Source organism: Zalophus californianus, chromosome 4 (genome assembly GCF_009762305.2).
Source record: "Zalophus californianus isolate mZalCal1 chromosome 4, mZalCal1.pri.v2, whole genome shotgun sequence".
Classification (NCBI taxonomy): Eukaryota; Metazoa; Chordata; class Mammalia; order Carnivora; family Otariidae; genus Zalophus; species Zalophus californianus.
This window is the reverse complement of record NC_045598.1, coordinates 65,069,149-65,087,326: the sequence shown is the minus strand read 5'-3', so window position 1 is coordinate 65,087,326 and position 18,178 is coordinate 65,069,149. Positions and strand designations below refer to the sequence as shown.

The 18,178-nt window shown below is 39.8% G+C and overlaps 1 non-coding gene and 1 pseudogene across 1 annotated transcript; both read left to right on the top strand.

Annotated features, from left to right (window-relative positions):
- Window positions 1-6,311: 6,311 nt before the first annotated feature.
- On the top strand, window positions 6,312-6,415 carry LOC113917213. Its single transcript, XR_003518168.1, has one exon. It is a non-coding gene; the product is annotated as a U6 spliceosomal RNA (small nuclear RNA).
- A 7,504-nt stretch (window positions 6,416-13,919) lies between these two features.
- Window positions 13,920-14,402, top strand: LOC113933222 (annotated as a pseudogene).
- Window positions 14,403-18,178: the final 3,776 nt, after the last annotated feature.

Here is an 18,178-nt window from a genome sequence, read left to right as displayed (position 1 = left end):
AGGCCGCCATTTTCGCCCTGCTCCTCCAAAGCTGTACCGAGAGCTTGCAGGGAACAAAAGCTCCTGAGAGCAAACTGGAGCAGCTTCCTTAGCCCGGACCGACAAGGGCGGGGCAATTCTGCCTCCGGCAAAGACATTTGGAAACCACAGCAACAGGCCCCTCCCCCAGAAGATCAACACAAACAGCCAGCAAGCCAAGACCAAGTTGATCGATCAAGGAGAATAGGAGAACTCCAGCGCTAGGGGAATACTGCACATAGATTCATGGCTTCTTTTTTTTTTTTTTTTTTTTTTTTACCATGATTCATTATTTCATCAAAGTTAATTTTTGTTGACTTTTTTTTATTTTTCTTTTTCCCTTTTTCAACCAACATCTTATAAATCCCTTTTTTAAAAAAAAAAAACATTTTTTTTTTTTTTCATTTTTAGAGTCATATTTTATCCCTTCATAGTAGTTATCCTTGTTTTTGGCATATATATATAAGTTGTTCTCTCTTTAAAATTTTGAGGTACAGTTTCTTCTAACAGATCAAAATATACCCTAAACCACTAGTGTATGGCTTTGTTCTAGTCTCCTGCCTGATCACATTCTCTCCCTTTTTCCTTTTTTTTTTTTTTCCTTAAATCTCCTTTCTTTTTTCAAACAACTTATCTTACCAAGTCCTTTTATAAAATCTTTTATAATTTTCATCTTTACAGTCATCTTCCATCCCTTCATTGTATCAACCCTTATTTTCTACATATATGTCTTTCTTCCTTTAAAATTTTAGGAGGCACTTTTTTCTAACAGACCAAAATACGCCCAAAATCTAGTGTGTGGCACTGATCTATGCACTAGCCTGATCATATTTGATCATATTCTGCCTTTTTTGAATTGTTTTGTTTTTGTTTTTATCTTTTTTTCTTTTTTTTTTCTTTTTCTCTTTCTTTTTTCTTTCTTTCCCTTTCTTTTCCCCTGGTTTCAGGTCTTTTCTGATTTGTATACAGTATATTTGCTGGGGACGTTGTAAACCGTTAGCCTTTTGTTCTCTCATTCATCTATTCTCCTCTGGACAAAATGACAAGACGAAAGAAATCACCTCAGCAAAAAGAACAAGAGGTAGTACCGTCAGCCAGGGACCTACTCAATACGGACATTAGTACGATGTCGGACCTAGAGTTCAGAATCATGACTTTAAAGATACTAGCTGGGCTTGAAAAAAGCGTGGAAGTTATTAGAGAAACCCTTTCTGGAGAAATAAAAGAACTAAAATCTAACCAAATCGAAATCAAAAAGGCTATTGATGAGGTGCAATCAAAAATGGGGGCACTAAATGCTAGGATAAATGAGGCAGAAGAGAGAATCAGCGATATAGAAGACCAAATGATAGAAAATAAAGAGGCTGAGAAAAAGAGAGAGAAACAACTACAGGATCACGAGGGCAGAATTCGAGAGATAAGTGATACAATAAGACGAAACAACATTAGAATAATTGGGATCCCAGAAGAAGAAGAGAGAGAGAGAGGGGCAGAAGGTATATTGGAACAAATTATAGCAGAGAACTTCCCTAATGTGAGGAAGGACACAGGCATTAAAATCCAGGAGGCACAGAGAACCCCTCTCAAAATCAATAAAAATAGGTCAACACCCCGACATCTAATAGTAAAACTTACGAGTCTCAGAGACAAAGAGAAAATCCTGAAAGCAGCTCGGGAGAAGAGATATGTAACCTACAATGGTAGAAACATTAGATTGGCAACAGACCTATCCACAGAGACCTGGCAGGCCAGAAAGGACTGGCAAGATATCTTCAGAGCACTAAACGAGAAAAATATGCAGCCAAGAATACTATATCCAGCTAGGCTATCATTGAAAATAGAAGGAGAGATCAAAAGCTTCCAGAACAAACAAAAACTAAAGGAATTTGCAAACACGAAACCAGCCCTCCAAGAAATATTGAGAGGGGTCCTCTAAGCCAAGAGAGAACCTAAAAGCAGCAAAGAGCAGAAACGAACACAGACAACAGACAGTTAACAGTCACCTTACAGGTAATACAATGGCACTAAATTCATACCTTTCAATAGTTACCCTGAATGTAAATGGGCTAAATGCCCCAATCAAAAGACACAGGCTATCAGATTGGATTAAAAAACAAGACCCATCAATATGCTGTCTGCAAGAGACTCATTTTACACGCAAAGACACCCCCAGATTGAAAGTGAGGGGGTGGAAAACCATTTACCATGCTAATGGACACCAAAAGAAAGCTGGGGTGGCAATCCTTATATCAGACAAACTAGATTTTAAAACAAAGACTGTAATAAGAGATGAGGAAGGACACTATATCCTACTTAAAGGGTCTATCCAACAAGAAGATCTAACAATTGTAAATATCTATGCCCCGAACATGGGAGCAGCCAATTATATAAGGCAATTAATAACAAAAGCAAAGAAACACATTGACAACAATACAATAATAGTGGGGGACTTTAACACCCCCCTGACTGAAATGGACAGATCATCTAAGCAAAAGATCAACAAGGAAATAAAGACTTTAAATGACACACTGGACCAAATGGACTTCACAGACATATTCAGAACATTCCATCCCAAAGCAACGGAATACACATTCTTCTCTAGTGCCCATGGAACATTCTCCAGAATGGATCACATCCTAGGTCACAAATCAGGTCTCAATCGGTACCAAAAGATTGGGATCATTCCCTGCATATTTTCAGACCACAATGCTTTGAAACTAGAACTCAACCACAAGAGGAAAGTCGGAAAGAACTCAAATACATGGAGGCTAAAGAGCATCCTACTAAAGAATGAATGGGTCAACCAAGAAATTAAAGAAGAATTTAAAAAATTCCTGGAAACCAATGAAAATGAAAACACAACTGTTCAAAATCTTTGGGATACAGCAAAGGCAGTCCTGAGAGGAAAGTATATAGCAATACAAGCCTTTCTCAAGAAACAAGAAAGGTCTCAAATACACAACCTAACCCTACACCTAAAGGAGCTGGAGAAAAAACAGCAAAGAAAGTCTAAACCCAGCAGGAGAAGAGAAATCATAAAGATCAGAGCAGAAATCAATGAACTAGAAACCAAAAGAACAGTAGAACAGATCAACGAAACTAGGAGCTGGTTCTTTGAAAGAATTAACAAGATTGATAAACCCCTGGCCAGACTGATCAAAAAGAAAAGAGAAATGACCCAAATCAACAAAATCATGAATGAAAGAGGAGAGATCACAAGCAACACCAAAGAAATACAAACAATTATAAGAACATATTATGAGCAACTCTATGCCAGCAAATTAGATAACCTGGAAGAAATGGGTGCATTCCTAGAGATGTATCAACTACCAAAATTGAACCAGGAAGAAATAGAAAACCTGAACAGACCTATAACCACTAAGGAAATTGAAACAGTCATCAAAAATCTCCCAAGAAACAAAAGCCCAGGGCCAGATGGCTTCCCAGGGGAATTCTATCAGACATTTCAAGAAGAATTAATACCTATTCTCCTGAAACTGTTCCAAAAAATAGAAATGGAAGGGAAACTTCCAAACTCATTTTATGAGGCCAGCATTACCTTGATCCCAAAACCAGACAAAGACCCCATCAAAAAAGAGAATTACAGACCAATATCCTTGATGAACATGGATGCAAAAATTCTCACCAAAATACTAGCCAATAGGATCCAACAGTACATTAAAAGGATTATTCACCACGACCAAGTGGGATTTATCCCTGGGCTGCAAGGCTGGTTCAACATCCGCAAATCAATCAACGTGATACAATACATTAACAAAAGAAAGAACAAGAATCATATGATCCTCTCAATAGATGCAGAAAAAGCATTTGACAAAGTACAACATCCTTTCTTGATCAAAACTCTTCAGAGTATAGGGATAGAGGGTACATACCTCAATATCATAAAAGCCATCTACGAAAAACCTACAGCGAATATCATTCTCAATGGGGAAAGGCTGAGAGCTTTTCCCCTAAGGTCAGGAACGCGGCAGGGATGTCCACTCTCACCACTGCTATTCAACATAGTATTAGAAGTCCTAGCCACAGCAATCAGACAACAAAAAGAAATCAAAGGCATCCAAATCGCCAAAGAGGAAGTCAAACTCTCACTCTTTGCAGATGATATGATACTGTATGTGGAAAACCCAAAAGACTCCACCCCAAAGCTGCTAGAAATCATACAGGAATTCAGTAAAGTAGCAGGATATAAAATCAATGCACAGAAATCAGTGGCATTCCTATACACCAACAACAAGACAGAAGAGAGACAAATCAAGGAGTCTATCCCATTTACAATTGCACCCAAAACCATTAGATACCTAGGAATAAATCTAACCAAAGAGGCAAAGGATCTGTACTCAGAAAACTATAAAATACTCAGGAAAGAAATTGAAGAAGACACAAAGAAATGGAAAAACGTTCCATGCTCATGGATTGGGAGAATCAACATTGTGAAGATGTCAATGCTACCTAGAGCAATCTACACATTCAATGCAATCCCCATCAAAATACCATCCACTTTTTTCAAAGAAATGGAACAAATAATCCTAAAATTTGTATGGAACCAGAAGAGACCCAGAATAGCCAGAGGAATACTGAAAAAGAAAAGCAAAGCTGGCGGCATCACAATTCCGGACTTCCAGCTCTATTACAAAGCTGTCATCATCAAGACAGTATGGTACTGGCACAAAAACAGACACATAGATCAATGGAACAGAATTGAGAGCCCAGAAATGGACCCTCAACTCTATGGTCAACTTATTTTTGACAAAGCAGGAAAGAATGTCCAATGGCAAAAAGACAGTCTCTTCAACAAATGGTGTTGGGAAAATTGGACAGCCACATGCAGAAGAATGAAACTGGACCATTTCCTTACACCACACACAAAAATAGACTCCAAATGGTTGAAAGACCTAAACGTGAGACAGGAGTCCATCCAAATCCTAAAGGAGAACACAGGTAGCAACCTTTTCGACCTTAGCCGCAGCAACTTCTTCCTAGAAACATCGCCAAAGGCACGGGAAGCCAGGGCAAAAATGAACTATTGGGATTTCATCAAGATAAAAAGCTTCTGCACAGCAAAAGAAACAGTCCACAAAACCAAAAGACAACCGACAGAATGGGAGAAAATATTTGCAAATGACATATCAGATAAAGGGCTAGTATCCAAAATCTATAAAGAACTTATCAAACTCAACACCCAAAGAACAAATAATCCAATCAAGAAATGGGCAGAAGACATGAACAGACATTTCTCCAAAGAAGACATCCAAATGGCCAACAGGCACATGAAAAAGTGCTCAACATCGCTTGGCATCAGGGAAATCCAAATCAAAACCTCAATGAGATACCACCTCACACCCGTCAGAATGGCTAAAATTAACAAGTCAGGGAACGACAGATGTTGGCGGGGATGTGGAGAAAGGGGAACCCTCCTACACTGTTGGTGGGAATGCAAGCTGGTGCAACCCCTCTGGAAAACAGTATGGAGGTTCCTCAAACAGTTGAAATTAGAGCTACCGTTCGATCCAGCAATTGCACTACTGGGTATTTACCACAAAGATACAAATGTAGGGACCCGAAGGGGTACGTGTACCCCAATGTTTATAGCAGCAATGTCCACCATAGCCAAACTGTGGAAAGAGCCAAGATGCCCATCGACAGACGAATGGATAAAGAAGATGTGGTATATATACACAATGGAATATTATGCAGCCATCAAAAGGAATGAGATCTTGCCATTTGCAACGACGTGGATGGAACTGGAGGGTGTTATGCTGAGTGAAATAAGTCAATCAGAGAAAGACATGTATCACATGACCTCACTGATATGAGGAATTCTTAATCTCAGGAAAGAAACTGAGTGTTACTGGAGTGGTTGGGGGTGGGAGGGATGGGGTGGTTGGGTGATAGATATTGGGGAGGGTATGTGCTACGGTGAGCGCTGTGAATTGTGCAAGACTGTTGAATCACAGATCTGTACTTCTGAAACAAATAATGCAACATATTTTGAGAAAAAAGAAAAAGAAGAAGATAACAGGAGAGGAAGAAAAGGGGAGTATGTCAGAGGGGGAGACGAACCATGAGAGATGATGGACTCTGAAAAACAAACTGAGGGTTCTAGAGGGGAGGGGGGTAGGGGGATGGGTTAGCCTGGTGATGGGCATTGAGGAGGGCACGTTCTGCATGGAGCACTGGGTGTTATGAACAAACAATGAATCATGGAACACTGCACCAAAAACTAATGATGTAATATATGGTGATTAACATAACAATAAAAAAAAAAGAACCCAGTGCTCACTTCAGCAGCACATATACTAAAATTGGAACGACACAGAGATTAGCATGGTCTCTGCAGAAGGATGACACGCAAATTTGTGAAGTGTTCCATATTTATTTTTTGAAGCGTTCCATATTAAAAAAAAATAAGAATCCATATAATAACAGCAATTGGGCTTGTAAATCCTGGTCCTGAGACCAAATACCATTTCAGGAAAAGACAAGTTGCTGGCTCTGTTCTCAAAACTCAGTGTGGTTTGAGACCTGACAGATAATGTTCATTTGTAGTGGCTTTGACATGAGGAGGAACTCTTCAAGGTAAAGAGAAAGAGCTCATGCTGGTCAATTGTTAAAAATCACAAAGCAACCTGTCCCCTGGAGCCTGTGAATTCTCCTCCAGATCATAGCACTGCATTTCATTTTCAGGGCAGGTCAGCTAGCAAGAACCAGCTGTGGAGTGGGGAGAATAAATAACAGACAACCAAAAGTGCCCTCCTAGAACCTGGTAAATCTATTGTAGTATTCACAGCTCCTCCGGTGTGTTGAGCCTATTCAAAGGCAAACTGCTCACTCAGAGGGTACCTGTCTTAAACCATTATTTACTATTAGTACCTCAGCGGTAATTCATTTAATTAAACTTTTGCTCACTCTGCTGCCCTGCCCAGATTGTTCTAGCCTCTCTGCCTCCTCCAGACCATGCAGTCCACATTCAGCTTCTAAATAGAAGTTGAATTGTATGATTCCACCCCTTAAAACACTTTGACAAATCCAAATGTTTCCAGAATAAACCTTGTCTTGTTAGTATGATCCACAAGGTCCAGAACCCACTACCCATGATCTGCGCTGTGCTCTCACCCACTAGAGACCAGACACCACCTCCCAAGATACCTTCATTTTCATTCCTTCCTACCTCTGTTCTGGTTGTTTTCTCCACTTGGAAAGCCCTTTACTGTAGAACACATCCTGGCCAGTTGTTACGTCCCAGGGAAAGATTCTCTCCTCTCAATTCCCGAGATAATTTCCCCTTCAACATCTCCTATAACGTTGTAATTGGGTCATTCTTTTTTTTACCTCTTGGTCTCCTCCAGAGCAAGGACTATATTTTATACAAGGACTTTATACAACACCACCATGTTGTTAAGCCATTGCACAGAGTAGATACCCAACTAATGTTTGCTGAGTTTGACTGAAGTGAGTCATTTAATGTCTATCTTACGTTCAAAGCAGAATCACCTACTTTGTGCTAAGGCCTATATTAAGTACAAAAGAAATGTAGGTAAAGAAGTTATGAATGCCACCCTCAGGGAGACCACAGCCTAGTTGGGGAGAGTGGGAGGTAAACAGGCAACCCTGTTAAAAATCCTCTGTCATATCTTGCCCAATCCCTAGTCTCTCTGCTTCATTTCTTGTCCTTGGAATTCTTTTTGCCTTGATTCTTATTCCAGAAACCTCAACTCTCTTTCCATACAGAGATCTTGCAATCCTACTGCCAGGACAAAAGCCTCGTCCCAGATTTCTTTTTCACATAACCAGCTTTCTGTAAACCACTCTTCAATGAGTGAGGAAAAGGTAACTTCTTCACAGGGTCAGTGATCCTTCGTATCAGGACTCTGATATGGCTCTCAACCTGGCATCTAATATGAATTATCCACTCTTCTTTCACCTTAAAGTATACAAGATCCTCTCGGTATCCTATTTAAAATGGATATCCCCAGGATCCATTCCCCAGATTTTCTAGTTATCTGTATTTATTGTAAGTCCTCCAGATGATTTTGAGACAGAGGGTACAGAGAGTTTAAGAAGTATTGTCCTAAGATCCACATGTTCACTGATGTTTTACAATCATCTACACTGTCTGTATCTAACCCCACCACTACAGTTTTGGACCCTATAAACCTTCAATGACTGGGCTAATTCCCTAAGTCTCCTACAAAGGAAGTGGGAATGTAGATAGCAGAGGATCTACTGTGCATGACTGTCTGCTTTGACTTTTGCATACTATAATCCCCAAAGTCCCCAACACCAGGCACTGCTTACATACCAGGACATCTTAGCTGCTTTAGGCTGTAAGTTACTTGACATCAATCTTAGCAATGTTTTGGGTTTTTGGGGCTTGATCTGACTCCAAAGACAAGAAAAATACAAGAAAAAATAAATAGTGGGACTACATCAAACTAAGCTTTTGCAAAGCAAAGGAAACCATCACAAGAAGGAAACCTACTGGATGAAAGATATTTGCTGATCATATATCTGTACCTGATAAGGAGATAATATCCAAAAATCTATAAAGAACTCATATAACTAAATAACAACAAAAAAATCCAATTTAAAATGGGTAGGAGATCTGACTATACATTTTTCCAAAGAAGATATACAGGTGGCCAACAGGCACATGAAAATATGCTCAACACCACTACTCATCAGGGAAATACAAATCAAAACCACAATGAGATATCACCTCATACCTGTCAGAATGACTATTATCAAAAAGACAAGAAATAACAAGTGTTGGTGAGGATGTGGAGAAAAGGGAACTCTTGTGCACTGTTGGTGAGAATGTAATTTGGTGCAACCACTATGGAAAACAATATAGTTTCCTCAAAAAATTAAAAATAGAACTACCATACAATTTGGCAATTCTATTTCTGGGTATCTGAGGAAAATGAAAACACTAATTCAAAAAGACATATGCACCCCTTGTTCACTGCAGCATTATTTATGATAGCCAAGATATGGAAACAACTTAAGTGTCCATTGATGGATGAATAAAGATATATATATATATATATATGCACACACACACACACACACACACACACACAATGGAATGTTACTCAACCATAAAAAAAGAATAAAATCTTAAAATCTTACCATTTGCAACAACCTGGATTGACTTTGAGGGTATTATGCTAAGTGAAATAAGACAGAGAGAGACAAATACCACATTATTTCACTTACATTGTGGTGACTATTTTGCAATACATACAAATGTTGAATTACTATGTTGTATACCTGAAACAATATAATTCTAGGACAATTATACCTCAATAAATAAAAAGGAAATAAATTTATAATAAAGGAAAAGGTCCTGAGGAGCTAGCATTGCCAGAAAAGTCAGGTTTAGAGAGATACTAGAATTTGCACTGAGTTCTCAGGGGAAAAAAGGGGGGGGATTAACCATCATATTTCCCATTTATTGGATCAATTATATTCCAGACACTGTACTAGCTACATTACATATCTTTCTTCTAATCCTCACAACCATCCTTTGAAGAAACTAAGGCACAAGGATGTCCAGAAACTCTCCCAAATTGACACAACTAGAAAGTGAAAGAGCTAATTCAGGTTGATCCCCAAGTCCATGGTCTTTCTACTATACCACAAATCAAGGAAATAATTATCACTACCTCCTCAATTTTACCAGGTTTTTAATAGAGCACACTACTCCCTGAGAGACTCTTGGAAATTTCTGAGAGCTTCAACAATTCATAAGAAAGAAGTTTTTCTGGAAGAATCAGGGAATGTTGGGTATTCAGTTGAGTATTCAGAATGATAAAGGAAAATGCGCAAGAGCAGTGTTCATTATTCTGTCCAACTCAATAGTACTAAACATAAAATAAAATGAAGTTGGACACTTCAATGTTGTTTTCTCTTTGAAGCAACTGACTTCTACTTAATAGGACAGGAAAACAGACCACTGAGCATACTGCTGCATGATAGCTCATCCTAATAAGGCTTTTTGGCTGAGTTTCTTTAGTTTCTGTCTGCTTGAAAGATCCCATGGCCCCTTTCCTAATTGCAGGGGCTGCTCCCAGAATGAACACTAGATTACCAGCCCTAGTTAAAGAGCACTTAGGGCCATGCTGGCCAGAACACCACATGGATTCCAGGCAGCTGCGATGGATGCCAATGATTAATTGATGCCAATGGGGGCTATAAGCTTGGGGTGAGGGCAAAAAGACTGGGAGCAGACACAGCACAGCCACAGATGTCATACCCCTTGGCACTCTAGCTACTGTGTGGGACAGTGATGAGAACACTGGGTTTAGAGTCACAAGCCCAGGTCTGAGCCTACAGGATATTGGGTCTTGCTATATTTTTTTAAAGATTTTATTTATTTCTTTGACAGAGAGAGAGAGAGAGAGAGCACAAGCAGGGGGAGTGGTAGGCAGAAGGAGAGGGAGAAGAGCTGAGCAAGGAGCCCAATGCAGGGCTTGATCCCAGGACCCTGGGATCATGACCCAAGCTGAAGGCAAACGCTTAACCGACTGAGCCACCCAGGTGCCCTGGGTCTTGCTAATTTCTGAGACTAATTCCTCACCTATAAATGAGAAGAATATAAGTTATTTGTATGTAAAAACTCCATAAAGACTACAACCAGGTTAAATGCCCCCTCACCTTGAGTACTCCCAATCTGTGCTTCTATGACAAGAATTCATCATATTTTACATTTATTTCTTTGTCTTTCTCTTCTAGGCTGTACATACCACAAGGACAGAGACTATATCAATATTGCTCTCTACTGTTTCCTAGTATCTACCATAGTGCTGGGCACTGTGGTTGGCCCTCAATAAGTATTTGTGAGATAAATGGATAGATGATGAACACGTCCTCTATAGTGTTCATTTTTTTTGTGAAAATTTCATTCCATGGTAAAACAAATTCCATTTCATCATCATCGTCTTAATTTTTGTCAGCTAATGGCAACTCTGTTTCACTTTATAACTGCTGTTTCAGACACTTTTTCAGCATAGTCCTCAAGAAGTATATAGTCTAAAGAGAATAAGACATGTACAAATGAAAAACTAAGGGACACCTGGGTGGCTCAGTCGGTTAAGTGTCTGCCTTCAGCTCAAGTCATGATCCCAGGGTCCTGGGATCAAGTCCCACATCGGGCTCCTTGCTCAGCGGGAAGCCTGCTTCTCCCTCTGCCTCTGCCCCTACCCCTGCTTGTGCTCTCACTCTCTGTCAAAATAAATAAATAAAATCTTTAAAAAAAAAAGAAAAAAATTAACAACAAGCACAGTAAATGCCATCTCTAACAAGTTCTCTTTTTTTATTTCAACTTTTTCAAAGAATTAACCTCTGGGTTAATCCTAAAACTGCAAGTTTCTATATTTACAGACAATTACTATAGACCAGATGGACCATTTTAAGTACAACTCCAATGGTGTAGAAATCTCAAGACTTTTCTTTGTGAAGGAGTGATTGCTTCCTGGAAGTGCTAAAAACCAGATGTAGATATTGTGCGTGCAAAGGTGTGGAAGAGAGGGTAGAGGTGGTCAGAGGATGCTTCTATAGATCCTAGTGAAACATTTTGTATAAATAAAGATCCATGCTCAAAACTTAAAGTTTCCATTATTTGCAAAAATATGCATGCAGTGAGAAGAAATTGGAAAACAAATACAGAGCATAGGTTCAATGCTCCAATATTTTTAGTACTTTGAAGTTATAAATGTTCTTTTATCCACTTTTATGTGGAAAAATATGCATACTAAGCCTAATAATTTGAGCAAGACACCAGGGTTTTTTCTAGGAGGTATTTTTTTCTTTTTTTTTTTTTTAAAGATTTTATTTATTTACCCAAGAGAGAAAGAGAGAGATCACAAGCAGGGGAGAGGGATAGATGGAGAAGAAGATTCCCCACTGAGCAGGGAACCTAGTATGGGACTCAATCCCAGGATGACCTGAGCCAAAGACAGATGCTTAACCGACTGAGCCACCCAGGTGCCCTCTAGGAGGTATTTTTCTTGGGTGATAAGTCTATAGGGAAAACCTGAGGCCAGGGTATCACGTGACACAGGAAAGGTTGGGGACACTTCTGGCAAGAAAGGGTTGAATGAAGTCTTTATCACTATTGGGAAGGGTAAGCAGAAGGTGAAATGGTGATAACAGCAAAGTGGGAGTTCTACAAAAGGTTTCCTGGCCTAATGGTAGCAATTGAGCAACTGATGAACACTGTCATAATTCAGTTTGAAAAGATAGATTGTAGAGTTCCTTAATCACTTCTAATACCTCCTTTAAAGAAAACAAGCAAATTATAATGAGTAAAAGTCCCCCTGTATTCATTCTCCAACAAATAATTCTGAAATTGAAGCTCGGTATTACCTACCTGCTAGTTAATATTAAGCCTTTAACTGGAATTAGCACCTATGGTAGACACTTTGAGAAGTGAGTGTAAGAGACACTGAGAGTTGTCCCCCAATATTTTTTCTCCCCTTTGTCCACAGCTGAGCACAAGACCACTAAAAATGAAGACTACATTTCCCAGCCTTGGGACACCTGGGTGGCTCAGTAGGTTGAGCAACTGACTCAGGTCATGATCTCAGAGTCATGAGATCAAGCCTTGCCTTGGGCTCCACGCTCAGCAGGGAGTCTTCTTGAGATTCTCTCTCTCCCTCTGCCCCTCCCCCAACACATGCACATGCACACACACGTTCTGGAGCCCTCTCTCTCTCTCTCTCTCTCTCTCTCATAAATAAACTTAAAAAAAAAAAAAAAACTACATTCCCCAGCCTCCTCTGCAGTTAGGTATGCACATGTGACTAAGCTCTACCAATGGGGTATAAATAGAAGAGTCACCTTAGCAGCTTCCCAGGAACCTTCCTTAACAGAGAGCTGATACATATTGTTAGCCCCCTTATCTTTGTCTATCTCTCCTTTCTTCCTACTGAAACAATGATGCTGCTATCTAGAGGCTGAGGACCACAATCTTAGGATACTAGAGCAGTAAGCTGGAAGGAGTTACCAGCCCTAAAGACTTTTATACCAAGACTCACTACTCGAGCCCTGAACTGTTCACTGCCTGACTTACATGAGAAACAATACACTTCCATCTTGATGAAACCACTATTATTTAGAGGTTTTCTGTTATTTCTGAACCTAAGCCTCACTGGTACAAAGAAGGTTTGTACTCAGGTAAATAAGAAACAGTCCCAGGCGCCTGGATGGCTCAGTCGGTTAAGCATCTGCCTTGGCTCAGGTCATGATCTCAGGGTCCTGGGATCGAGTTCCGCATCGGGCTCCCTGCTCAGCAGGGAGTCTTCTTCTCCCTCTCCCTCTGCCCCTACCCCCGCTCATGCTCTCTCTCTCAAATAAATAAATAAATAATTTTTTAAAAAAAGGGGGCGCCTGCGTGGCTCAGTTGGTTAAGCGACTGCCTTCGGCTCAGGTCATGGTCCCGGAGTACTGGGATCGAGTCCCACATTGGGCTCCCAGCTCAGTGGGGAGCCTGCTTCTCCCTCTGACTCTCTCCCCTCTCATGCTGTTTCTCTCTCGCTTGATCTCTAATAAATAAATAAAATCTTTAAAAAAAAAAAGAAAGAAACAGTCCCCAACTTTAAGAAGTTGCATAAACTTGACAAGGGTATGAGTGGTACACACATAACTAAAAATTTGTACAAAGCATAAAATTATGAGTGTTATAAGATCAAAATATTATCATTGAGGCTAGGAACAATAAAAGGGAGATAAATATAAATCACTTCCGTTAGAAGAAAATGAGAGAAGGAATCATGGCTCAGGGGACATCTCAGTTGTGCCCTGAAAGAACTGATATTTATGAAATGAAAATGGGGCCCTCCTCCCCCTATACACGGAAGCTCCTTGGCCCCCGTGCCAGGATGTCCGACACCTGGGTCCCCGGCCTCGTACCCACCTTGCTGCTCGGCCTGCTGGCCAGCCCCCAACAGGCTGCAGCCAAATGTGGACTCTTCTTCACCTGCCCCAAAGGATTCAAATGCTGTGGTGACAACTGCTGCTAAGAATATGAGCTATTCTCCAGTCCCCTGAGGATCTTCGTCATCACCTTCCTCATCATTCTGCCCCTTTTGTGTGTCTGCTGCCTGGCTAAGCGGTTCTGTCGCAGCTGTGGAGAACAGGAGCAGGGCCCCCCAGTGGATCACCAGGGGCCCCCGGAGCCACCCTCCATTGCCCCCCGAGAGAGGGTCAGGATGCCCACCTCTGAGCCCCCGCCCCCCTACAGCGAGATTATTCTGAAGCCTGTCCTGCCCCCCATGGAACCACCCCCTCCCTACAGCTTCAGTCCTGAAGAATATGCTGGGGTACACCAACAACCCAGGGGCATCGACAACCCAGCCTTCTGAGCCCCTGCCTGCCTGCAACTGCAGTGTCAGCCCCTCCTCTCTAACGCCGCCTCCATTAAGCCAGAGACTCTTGGGACCCCTGTGATGCCTCCACCCATCCTGCCATGTCTTGGGCTGTTCTTGGTTTTAACTTATTGCTTTTCCTGTCCCGGTTCCACTTCAGTTGCTCTCGTCCCGAGAGTTGGTCTGGAGGGTCAGCGTCCTCCCACCCCCACCCCATCCCATGTCAGAGGCTGCCAGGAGGGACATGTGAACACCTGAGGTGCCTGACGGTGGAATGGGCTACTCTGAGAACCCTGTTTCTGTGGGGTATACACATCTTGACTGGACAGCCAGCTCTGAGATATTCTAGAGAGCACTCCTGTTCCGTGGGAGATTGGACTGCATGGGCTCTGAGGTCTACCTGAATAGAGAAGACCCCGTTGTATCCCTCCACACACGTGTCCTCACTAAATTTTAACTGATTGTCAAAAAAAAAAAAAATGAAAATGGGAAGAAAGACAAAACAGGTAGAAGAAACAGCACTACAAAGCATGGAAGTAGAAAAGCATGGACTGTGTTCAGGGAAGGTTAGGTGATTCAGTTTAACCAGAGCACAGGTCATAGATCGTGATCCTTACTGATCATCCAATTGATCTATTTCCTTTCCCAGCAGCATTTTTTTTTTCACGACCTTTGTTATTATCTGACGTTCTATTATACTGGCTCTATGTTATTTGCTTATTTTTAGAATAACTAGAATTTCAAATCTGAAATATTTTGGTCTCAGGACCACTTTACATTCTTAAAAATTACTAAGGGCTGGGGTGCCTGGGTGGCTCAGTCAGTTAAGCATCTGACTCTTGATTGTGGCTCAAGTCATAATCTCATGGGTCATGAGATTGAGCCCTGCATAGGGCTTCATGCTCAACAGCGACTCTACTTGAGATTCTCTTTCTCTTCCCCTGCCCCTCCCCCAGCCAGCTCTCTCTCTCTCTCTCTCTCTCAAATAAATAAATAAATCTTTTTTAAAAATTACTAAGGGCCCCAAAGAGCTTTAGTTTATATAGGATACATCTATAAATACCTGCTATATTAAAAATGGTAGTAAGTTTTAGTTACACAAGATGAATAATTTCTAGAGATCTGCTGTAACAACATAATGCCTGTAGTTAAGAACACTATATTGCTGCACTTAAAACTTTTGTAAAGAGAATAGATTTCATGTTAATTGTTCTTACCACAAAAACAGGGGAAGGGGGACAGGAGGAAACTTTTGGAGGTGATGAATATGTTTTTATTACCTTGACTATGGCAATGGTTTCATGGATATGTGCATATATCCAAATTCATCAAATTATATACACTAAACATATAAGTATTTTATATAACAGTTATATTTCAATAAAGCTGTTTTTGAAAAAAAAGAATTTAAATTAATAAATTTTAAAATATTAATGCATTTTAAAATAACAAAAATAAACCCATTACATGTTAATGTAAATAATATTTTTATGGAAAAAGTGTTTTCAAACAAAATCATTAAAAGAGTAGCATTGCTTTATATTTTTGCAATCCTCCTTAATTTCTGACCTATAAAAGACAGCTAGATTACCACATCTGCTTCTACATTCAATCCACATTCAATCTGCTATAATAGCACATATCAGGTAGCCCTGGAAAACTTCCCTGCATACACATAAAAAAAATGGGAGTCAAAATGATAAATAATGTCTTGGTATCATCATGAAAGTAATTTTCACTTTGCAGATACCCTGAGTGGGTCTCAGAGCTCCTCCAGATCCCCTGCTATACTTTGAGAACCACTGAACTAGAATATAAACTCTGTGAGGGCAGAGATTATGTTTAGTTCACTGTTATATTCCCAGAACCTAGACCTGGCTTATAGTAGGCACTCAATACCACTTGTCAAATAAATGTATGAACATGAGGCCATATTGTGAAGGACACTGAGTGCCAGGCTAAAGAGTTTGGAAATGACTTAATAGAAAATGGAGAACCAGTAGAGGTATCTCAGCAGGATAATGTAACAATCTGATTAATCTGACCATACCAATTTTGGAGGATGGGTTGGAGAGAAGAGCAACCTGGAGACAGATATGCCAAGTAAGATGTTCTTGATCTAGTTTTGGTGAGAAGTAGTGAGGTTCTGAAGTAGGATGGAGATGATATGAAGGAAGGAGGACAGTAGTGAGAAATCACTGGATGTAGTATATTAACCCTTAACTGGGAATCCATTAATCTAATCAGACTTAACTGTGTGATCTTCGCCAAGTCGATCAACTTCTTGTTCAATTACACTTTCCTCATTAGTAAAATAAAATATTGTATTAAATATGGATTATCACTTTCTTTTCAACTATTCAATTTGCAGAGAATAGAGCTATATCACCAAAATATCATTTTTAAGTGTCACAAAATCTTAATTTCTTATTGCTAATTATTGCTGCATTTACTGATGCTAAATCTAGTCATTAGCAAGGCTCTTTAAAAGTAAGATTAGAGAATCAACATTAAACTCCAATGTTAGTTGAAGTGTTTGCTTGGGGAAAAAAAAATATCATTTACTAAGGAGGTCTTTTAATTTAATTAAATCTCAAGCAATTCCTATGATGTAGTTGGTTTTGTTTTTTTTTTCACATTTTTCCAATCAGGAAATATTAAGAAATATACTCAAGGTCACACATCTTGAAGTAACAAAGTCAGGAGTTAAACAGATATGTCTGATCCTGAAACCTATGGTCTTCCCAATACATAACAATACTTCAAAGAAATTGAGATGCAGCTCAAATTTGGATACGTTGTTATCAATTTGGACATCTGGATTAACAAGAAGAAAAATATGACACATCTGGAATCAAACTAATTATCACCTTAGTTTTGTTTTGTTTTAATTATCATCTTAGTTAATCTAGAAATAGAAAATCAGATTCTATAAGGTTAAAATGGCAGGAAAAATGACTATATCCAGATAATTAAAATGTGTTTTAAAACTGTGGGCAAAGATGGAGGAAAGAATAAAGAGCTTGGAAAATGTTGAGGGAAACACAGATAGAAAAAAAAGATCATCATCTCATCTGATTTTCAAACCTGAACATATCACTGAGAAAGAAACAGGCTCTGTTCTTCATCATTTCTTTGTTCATTTTGGCTGAAGCAAATTAAGGTCATCCACTGGGGGAATAAATGGGATGTGCTCTGAGGTATTTACCAAATCAGCAGTGGCACAAGTAGTTCTGCTAATGAAAATTATTTCCACTGTCTGACTCAGATATCAGCTTCGATTTCAACTCCCTGAGGCCATTTGGTTGAAAGGATTTCATAATGATTTTCAAGAGAGCATTTAGCGTTTGTATTTCATCTCAAGGAAAGAGATGATGTGTTTGTTCTCTGCTTCAAATCAGAAATGTGCTTGACTCTGTAAAGTTTGCATCACAAGAACACTCACCTATAGTTTCTTAAAAATTATCCCTCACTGCATTCCTCTTGCCCCATTTCCCAGTAATTGTTTGAAGACCAACTTGGCAACCTTTTGTTACCTACTTCTGTGGTAGTATATTCTCAAATTCTATTCAGAGCTTATTATTCTTTTGCAGTATGCTGAGATACATCAGTAAGCCCCTGGTTGTAATTCATTTACTCAGTAAACATCGCTTGAGAACCTACTATGTGCCAGGCAGTGTGTTTGGTACTATCTAATGGGGAGATAGATAAGTAGATAAATATTTCATTCATGTGCTCATATTATCAACAAGATGAGCAGCTACTATGTTCCT